Source organism: Budorcas taxicolor, chromosome 8, assembly GCF_023091745.1.
Source record: "Budorcas taxicolor isolate Tak-1 chromosome 8, Takin1.1, whole genome shotgun sequence".
NCBI classification, from domain to species: domain Eukaryota; kingdom Metazoa; phylum Chordata; class Mammalia; order Artiodactyla; family Bovidae; genus Budorcas; species Budorcas taxicolor.
The window spans coordinates 44,951,240-44,959,563 of record NC_068917.1 but is presented as its reverse complement, the minus strand read 5'-3'; the positions used below and the strand labels follow the sequence as shown (position 1 = coordinate 44,959,563).

Here is an 8,324-nt window from a genome sequence, read left to right as displayed (position 1 = left end):
GGCCAAAGGGGTGGCCTTATAGACATCTCCTGCCACCTACAGATACCCAGGCATTACGGGACTTTTCCCTGGGCCTCCAGAGAAGGGAGGACTGGAACTCGGCCCTACCAGAAATCAGAACCAGAATTCGAGTTCTCTGCCAAGAGGAGGTGATCAGTCTCCAATCCTCAGCTCAGGCTGAGGGCCCTTTGACCAGATTCCTGTGTCCAGGACCGGGGGACTAGAAAAACAGGGAAGGATAGGAAGGGTTAAGGAGAGGAGACAGAGAGGGAAGGGGAGAGAGATCAATAAAGTCTCTTGTTCCTTACCGGTCGGGGCACTCTGGCCAGTTGTCCGCGTCAGGAGGAGACCAGGGACAAAAGGGTCCCAGTTGGGCCGCTGGGTCTGGTCCATTGGCAGGCAAGCTGGCCCCTGAGTACCCTGAGTGGTCAGGATGTCAGTCTCGGCGAAGAAGAGTCCCCGCCAGAGTCGCCATTTGTTGCAGGAAGGGGGACCCCTTCCAGGGCCCAAAACTGGGCTCTTGTCTAACACTCGGAAATGAATTGTCCGAGGAGACACATGTGCTGACAAAGGGAACTTGGTCAGGGTGTCCGATCCGTGGTCAGAAGATGATATCTCGGACTCGGTGTAAAGTTCCCAAGTCAGAGGTGCCTTCTGAGGGCCAGCCTACATGGAAGGTCAGCCATTCTGCGCTGCAAAAAGTGATTAATTTATTCCTTTTAATTTCTACACTGAGGTCATGAGCGCGCATCTTGACCTCCTTAAAATTATCAGCAACCAAGGATAGAGGTGTGGGGCTAGAATGGTGTTGCCCCATCGTTCCTGGATCAGTCAGATGTTGGTAAGTTAACACAGACAATACGAACAGCCACACAAACAGAAAGAGAGACAGGAGAAATACACCTCCGGGAGTCCGGAGGTAAAACCGAACGATGACGGCCTCCGGCCGTTCAGCGGGAGCGACCTGCTATCGTCTACAGAGAACAGGGGCACTCCGTCCCCCCACGCCGGGGTCGGGGACGTCTCCCAACGACCCCTACCGGTGACTCTCCGGCGCGTCCACCTGAGTCATATACCGGTCTCAGATACCAGGCCCTACCAGGAGTGAAAAGAAAGACAGAGAAAAGCTTACCGGCTGCAGATGACTCTCCGGATCGGTCTTCCCATGGAGCCGGTGGGAGATCCCGGACGAGCCCCCAAACGTTATGCCCAAGTCGCGAAATCTCCCAATGACCACCAGGGAGCCGATATCCGATGCAAAAGCAAGAGAGTTTTTATTACCAAGCTCGAGCTGGGGCTCCCACCGATACTGACGCAGCAGCTATAGGGGTTACATTGCTTATATAGGGTATTATCGCGTGAAAATTTCAAAAAACGGGAGTCTCCGGGTCTGATTGGTCACCTTCTGGTGAAGGGTTAGGTGTTGAGTTCTGATTGGTTCTCCTTTCCCGGGCTTGACTCGAATTTCCTGGGCTGGCCAAGGGTTCTGATTGGTTCGAAGGTGGTAGGGTGAGGTCAGGGGATTTCCAAAGGCTCTTTTCCTGGAACCTTACAAAATGGAGTAGATTTGATTCTTCAATCCAAAGATGGACTTGCCTGCCTTGTGAAACAGTGGCTCAAAACTGAAAGCATTCAAAGAGAAACAAATGAAGTTCAGTAAATTTTTGTGATTACTAGTTACCTTAAGGTTCTAATTCAGTAACACGCTCAAAAATTCAGATTACTTCTATCAGTTAAAAATAGTTAAGATAGTCACTTTTATGTGTCAACTTGATCAAACACTGGCCTAGGTGTTACTGAGAAGATATTTTGCAGATGTGGTTAACATTCATAATAAGCAATATTTAAATAAGCAGATTACTCTCCATCCTGTGGGTGGGTCCCACTTAATCAGTGGAGGGCCTTAAGAGCAAAGACTGAAACTTCCTATAAAAGAGAAATTCTACTTAAGACTGTAACATAAAAACGGTGCCTGAGTTTACAGCCTGCTGGTCTGCCTCGTGGATTTGTGAGCCCCATAATCATATACGCCAGTTCCTTAGAATCAGTCAATTGATCAATCTCTTTTCTCTCTCTTCTATCTTCTCTTCTCTCTCTCTCTCTCTGTACTTCTGTTTCTCTGGAGAACTCAGACTAAATACAGTCAGATATCAAACATCATTTATATTTTATCACAATCCTAGATTAGAGTCAGCCTCTAAAACTTCTACCCTGACTGCTTCCTAGTACCTGCCCTAGGCAAATCAAAGTGTTCGGTTTCCCAGATTTCTTATTTGGTTCCTGTGAGGACTCTTCTGGATAGTCAGCTGAGAACTAGAGCTCATAATTGTATTACAGTGATAGCCAGGAGGTGACATTTCTAATATTCCCTTTTTAAGGGGGGCAGATTTTGAGTCACCTTGGGTGGTATAGTCATTTCACAGCTGTGCAATGTTTGTGAGGAACTGACAGTCCCTCATGAGCCACAGGGACCCAACTTGGCAGGGCCCCAGCACCTATTTATGGCCTGAAATACAGGGGAGGAAGTCACCGGAGGTGGTTCTCTCTTCTGGAACTGAGTCAGACAGATGATAACACTCCAGGTCAGACTTAACACCAAGTCTGATTTACTGCATCTTGTTCTCTGAATGACTTCCTGGGAGCCTAACTGAACTACTACAAATCCTGAGCTGATATCTAAGACTTATCTATTTAGAAAAAGAAAGAAGAGAATCAGAGATCAATTTTTTTAAAAAGAGGATTTTAAAATAGGAGGAATCAGTAAGGAAAAGACTAAGTGTAGGGAACAACCACCCTGCAAGGTTAGGCGCCAGGTTCAAATATTCATCAGAAGACTTGCCACGCTGTAGCACTGGCCATAACTACTCCTTGCGGACAGATTCTCGTGCCCATCCATCCTGTGTTTCCCGTGCCTAGTTCAATGCCTGGTACATAGCAGGAACTTAAAACAGACTCACTGAGTGAATGAGCTAGTAGAGACATAAAGCACTTCACATCCACAGAGCTAGAGAATCCAGCCAGGATTATTTCCCATTCCATGAATGCTCTTAGAAGCCTGGCATGATCCTGCACCTGATACTATGTCTTTCTAAGCTTGCCCTAGTACATACATGCAGTTTTTGAGTTCTTACAGTCTCTAGGGCTGGAGTCCTTTTAATTGGTGCATTGTGTTGTTTATCTGGGGCTGGCATAACAAAGGACCACAGACCAGATAACTTCACCAACAGAGATGTATTTGCTCACAGTTTTAGAGGCTAAGTCTGAGATCAAGGTATTGATAGGGCTGATTTCTTCTGAGGCCTCTCCCTTAGGCTTACAAGAGAAATGGCTGTCTTCTCTCTTTGTCTTCACATGGTTTTTCCTCTCTGCCTGTCTGCATCCTAATCGTCTCTTCTTATAAGAATACCAGTCTTAATGATTTAGGGCCCAACCCAATGACCAAATTTAATTACTTTAAAGGCCCTATCTCCAAATATAGTCACATTCTGAGGCACTAGGGGTTAGGGTTTCAGCATATGAATTTGAGTGGTGAAGGGACACGCAAATACAGGCTTAGCTCAGAGATCTTGCGGGTTTTGTTCCAGACCACAGCTATAAAGCATATATCCCAACAAAGTGAGTCAAATGATATTTTTTGGTTTCCCAGTGCATATAAAAGTTATGTTGATACTATACTATATTCAGGGTGCAATAATAGCATTATGTCTAAAAATGTAAAGTACACACCTTAATTTAAAAACACTTTATTGCTAAAAAATGCTAACCATCATATGAGCCTTCAGGGAGCCCTAATCTTTTTGCTAGTGGGGGGTCTTGCTTCCATGCCGATGGTTGCTCACTGATCAGAGTGGTGGTTGCAAAAAGTTGCTGTGACGGTGCCAATTTCTCAAAGTAGGACAGCAATGAAGATTGCCTCATTGATTGACTTGTCTTTTTATGAATGGTTTCTCTGTGGCATGGAAGACTGATAGCATTTTACACACAGTAGAACTTCTTTCAAAATTGGAGACAATCTTCTCAAGACTTGCCACTGCTTAATCAACTACGGTTATGCACTATTCTAAAATCCTTTGCTATCATTACAACATCTTCACAGCATCTTCACCAGGAGTAGATTCCGTTTCAAGCAACTACTTTTTCGTTCATCCTTAAGAAGCAGCTCTTCATCCATTAAAGTTTTACTACGCTTGCGTGCACTGCTTCAGTCCTGTCCGACTCCTTTGCAACCCAATGGACTGTAGCCCGCCAGGCTCCCCCATCCATGAGATTTCCCAGGCAAGAATACTGGAGTGGGGTACTGTTTCTTTCATTGGATCTTTCAGACCCAGGGATCGAACCTGCACCTCTTACATCTCCTGCATTGGCAAATGGGTTCTTTACCACTACTGCCATCTGGGAAGCCCCAAAGTTTTACTGTGAGTTTGCAGCACTATGAGATTGCAGCAATTCAGCCACATCTTCAGGCTCCACTTTGAGTTCTCTTGTTGTTTTCCACACTATCTGCAGCTACTTCCTCCATTAAAGTCTAGAACTTCTCCAAGTCATCCATGAAGGTTCAAATCAAGTCTCAAACTCCTGTTAATTCTGATATTTTGACTTCTTCCCATGAATCATAAGAAGAAGGCAATGGCACCCCACTCCAGTACTCTTGCCTGGAAAATCCCATGGACAGAGGAGCCTGGTGGGCTGCCGTCTATGGGGTCACACAAAGTCGGACACGACTGAAGCGACTTAGCAGCAGCAGCAGCATGAATCATAAATGTGCATAATGGCATCTAGAATGGTGAATCTTTTCCAGAAGATTTTCAATTGACTTTGCCCAGATCCACCAAAGGGATCAGTATTTATGGCAGTCATAGCCTTATGAAATACTGTATTTCTTAAATAAGAAGACTTGAAAATCTAAATGACTCCTTGTTTATTGGGCAGAAGGAATGTCTCAACAAGCATGAAGACAACACTAATCTCGTTGTATATCTCCACTGGATCTCTTGGGTGAGCAGCTGTGCTATAACGAGCAGCAATATTTTGAAAGGAATAATTTTTTCTTAGTAGTAGGTCTCAAAAGTAGGCATAAACCATGTTTTAAACAGATGTGCTACCAGGTTTTGTTGTTCCATTTACAGGGCAAAGGCACAGTAGATTCAGCATAATTTTTAAGGGTCATAGGATTTTTTGAATGATAAATGAGCACTGGCTTCAACTTCAAGGCACCAGCTGCATTAGCCGCTAACAAGAGGGTCAGTCTGTCCTTGAAACTTTGAAGCCAGGAATTGACTCTCCTCTCTAGCTATGAAAGTCCTAGGTGGCATCTCCTTCCAATGTAAGGCTGTTTCATCTAGAAAATCTGTTGTTTATTGTAGCTACCTTTGTGAATTATCTTAGTTAGATCTTCTCGATAATTTCTGCAGCTTCTACATCAGTACTTGCTGCTTTGCCTGGCACTTTAATGTTATGGAGATGACTCCTTTCCTTAAACTTTATGAACCGACTTCTGCCAGCTTCAAACTTTTCTTCCACAGCTTCTTCACCTGAATCAGCCTTCATAGAAGAGAGCTGGGTCCTTGCTGCAAATTAGGTTCTGGCTTAAGGGAATGTTGTGGCGGTTTGATCTATCTAGATCACTGAAATTGCCTCCATTCCAGCAATATGGCCATTTCACCTTTTTAAGCATTTATGTCTTCACTGGAATAGCACTTTCAATTTCTCCCAAGAACTTTTCCTCTCCATTCACAACTTGGCTAACTGCTTGGCACAAGAGGTCTAGCCTCTAACCTGTCTCAGCTTTCCACATGCTTTTCTCACTAAGTTTAATCATCTTTAGCATTTGATTTAAAGTGGGAGATGTGAAGCTATTCCTTAATACTTATAGGCCATTGTAAGGTTATTAATTGACCTAGTTTCAATAGTGTGGAGTCTCAGGGACTAGGGAGGTCCAAGGAGAGTGAGAGAGATGGGGGAACACTGGTCAGTGGTATAGTCAGAACACTCACAACATTTATCAATTTCATTCCCTGTCTTGTACGAACATGGTTCATGGTACAACATTGTAACATGAAAGATCACTGATCATAACAAACATAACAATAATGAAACAGTTTGAAATATTGCAAGAATTACCAAAAGGTGACACAGAGACGTGAAGTGAACAAATGTTTAAAAAAATGTTTCTGACAAACTTAATCATCACAGGGTTGCCATGAAATCTTCAACTTGTAAAAATATCTACAAAGTGCAAAAGCAAGGTATACCTGTATATATGTGTACACACATACACCAACACACAATATATACGTTTTATATATATATGTAAACATTTTCATAGCTTTAGGGTCAGGAAGAGAGGCTCTTTCCATCCATTCTACCTCAGTATCTTCTCTCACTGCATCAAGCCCTCATTAAGCATGAAGGGAGATGAACTGCAAGGTATATTGTCTGTGTCTTTCCTCTAATTGCTCGTTAAATCACTTTCAGATTAATCAATTTCTTTTTCATTGATCTCAATTTTTCATGTCTCCTTTAATAATTCTTGAAATCTGACAGAAATAGGAACTTCATAAGAGTCTCGAAGTGACCCACAGTGAAGTCACTAGATCCTTCCTGAGGACTGGCCTTGCGTCTATGTATCACAGCATATAACACATTACCTGGCTAATAATAGGTGTTCTAAAAATATATGGTTAAAATGATGTATGTAGGAAAAAAGATTTCTTGCTAGGTTCCTGTTTTCAAGTTCCAGAGTCACATTTGCCCCCTAAGCGATATTCCCACATGCTGACTCATGCTGAGCCCATTGTACCTTACTTTTTTAAAAACATACTTATGTAGAGTCATTTATTTCCTGGAGTTTCAGCAGACTTGTGTTTGCAGCTGTTTAAAGTAAAACAGGGGCTAGAAGACTTTAGGATTTATTTACAAAAAAACAAAAACCAAATGGCATCAACTTATGAGATAGTATGATCCATTCAGAGATGAACCCCACTGATTCACAGACCGGCAACCAGCCATGGAGCACACGACTCCCAACTGCTGGGGCAGTTTGGTCAATAGGCACACACCTGTCAGGTCAGTCTGGCTCCTGACCTTGCCTTTGCCCTGGTTTAAAAGGCAGCATCAAGAGGCAAACATGGGCACTTGGTTATTTCTAGAGTCCTCCTTGTCTAATACATATCGATCTCTAGACATTCATATGACAGGGAAGAAATCCATCAATCAGTAGACCTTACTGTTGAAAATCTTGGAAACATCACTTCTAACCTTCTGTATCTTGGGCCTGTAGCTGGTTATTTGACTCTGATCCTTGAATGAATGATTCTGATCTGGTTAACTTCCTGTCTTCTGGCTTCAAGTCTGCATATACTCTAGTTCCTGTTATGGCTATCTATTGGGAAAAGGATAAGGTTATCTGCTGCGGTAAGGATGAGGAAATAAATAATAACTTCTACAACATAGTGACCAGTCATCAAGTTTCTGACCTGTCAATTCAAAACAGAATATCAAGAAAACAGAAAATAAAATCCACATCCTCTATGTTGAGGTTGAGGAGTCCTGATTGATAGATATATGGATGGGCCACAATTTAGCTTCTTGAGAAATTTCATCATCAGTTGTAAAATCAGTTATAACCTAATGATTCTATGCTGCCGCTGAAAACCAGTAGCCAAGTCCTGAAAGGCCACCTTCCAGCACTCACTGACACTGCCCTGTAACTTCCTGGACATCACTAGATGGGGTTTGACACTGAATTCCACATCATGAGGACCAAAATTCAAAACTCAGCTCTGTAATCGATACATGTATATGTATGGCTGAGTCCTTTGCAGTTCACCTAATAGGTCAGCTAGTATTAATTAATCATTAATAATTAATTATTAATCAGCTATACCCCAATACAATATAAAAAGTTCAAAAGAAAGAAAACACTCAGCTCTGCAGTATCTACATTCTCTAAACAAGTTACTACGCCTGCCTTTCCAGTTTATTTACAAAATCAGAATACAGGCACCTAACCCCTAAAAGAAGTGCTGTGAGGATTCCATAAGATAAGGAATCATTCTGTCAGTTAGCCAACAAATATTTACTGAAGGCACTGTAGTGGCTAGACACTGCTCTAGGAACTAGGGGTCAGCTGTGAACCAGCCCTAGTGTGGCATATCTTTTAGTGGAGAGAACTGGACAAAAAAAAATCAAAGAGCAAATAAAAGAGTAGGGCAAGGAGAGACAAGGAGTAATACAGTATAGAGTAAAAGGTTCTCATTTGAAAGAGGACATATGCATAGCCCTCAGAATGAAGCAAGAGACGGAGACATGCACACACTCGGGGA

The 8,324-nt window shown here is 42.9% G+C and overlaps 1 long non-coding RNA gene across 1 annotated transcript in view; it reads right to left on the bottom strand.

Moving 5' to 3' along the window:
• Window positions 1-1,303: 1,303 nt before the first annotated feature.
• Window positions 1,304-8,324, bottom strand: part of LOC128052173 (uncharacterized) — a 56,538-nt gene continuing 49,517 nt past the window's right edge. Inside the window, exon 4 of the long non-coding RNA XR_008199809.1 lies at window positions 1,304-1,622. This is a non-coding gene — a long non-coding RNA (uncharacterized LOC128052173). The remainder of the gene's footprint in view (window positions 1,623-8,324) is intronic.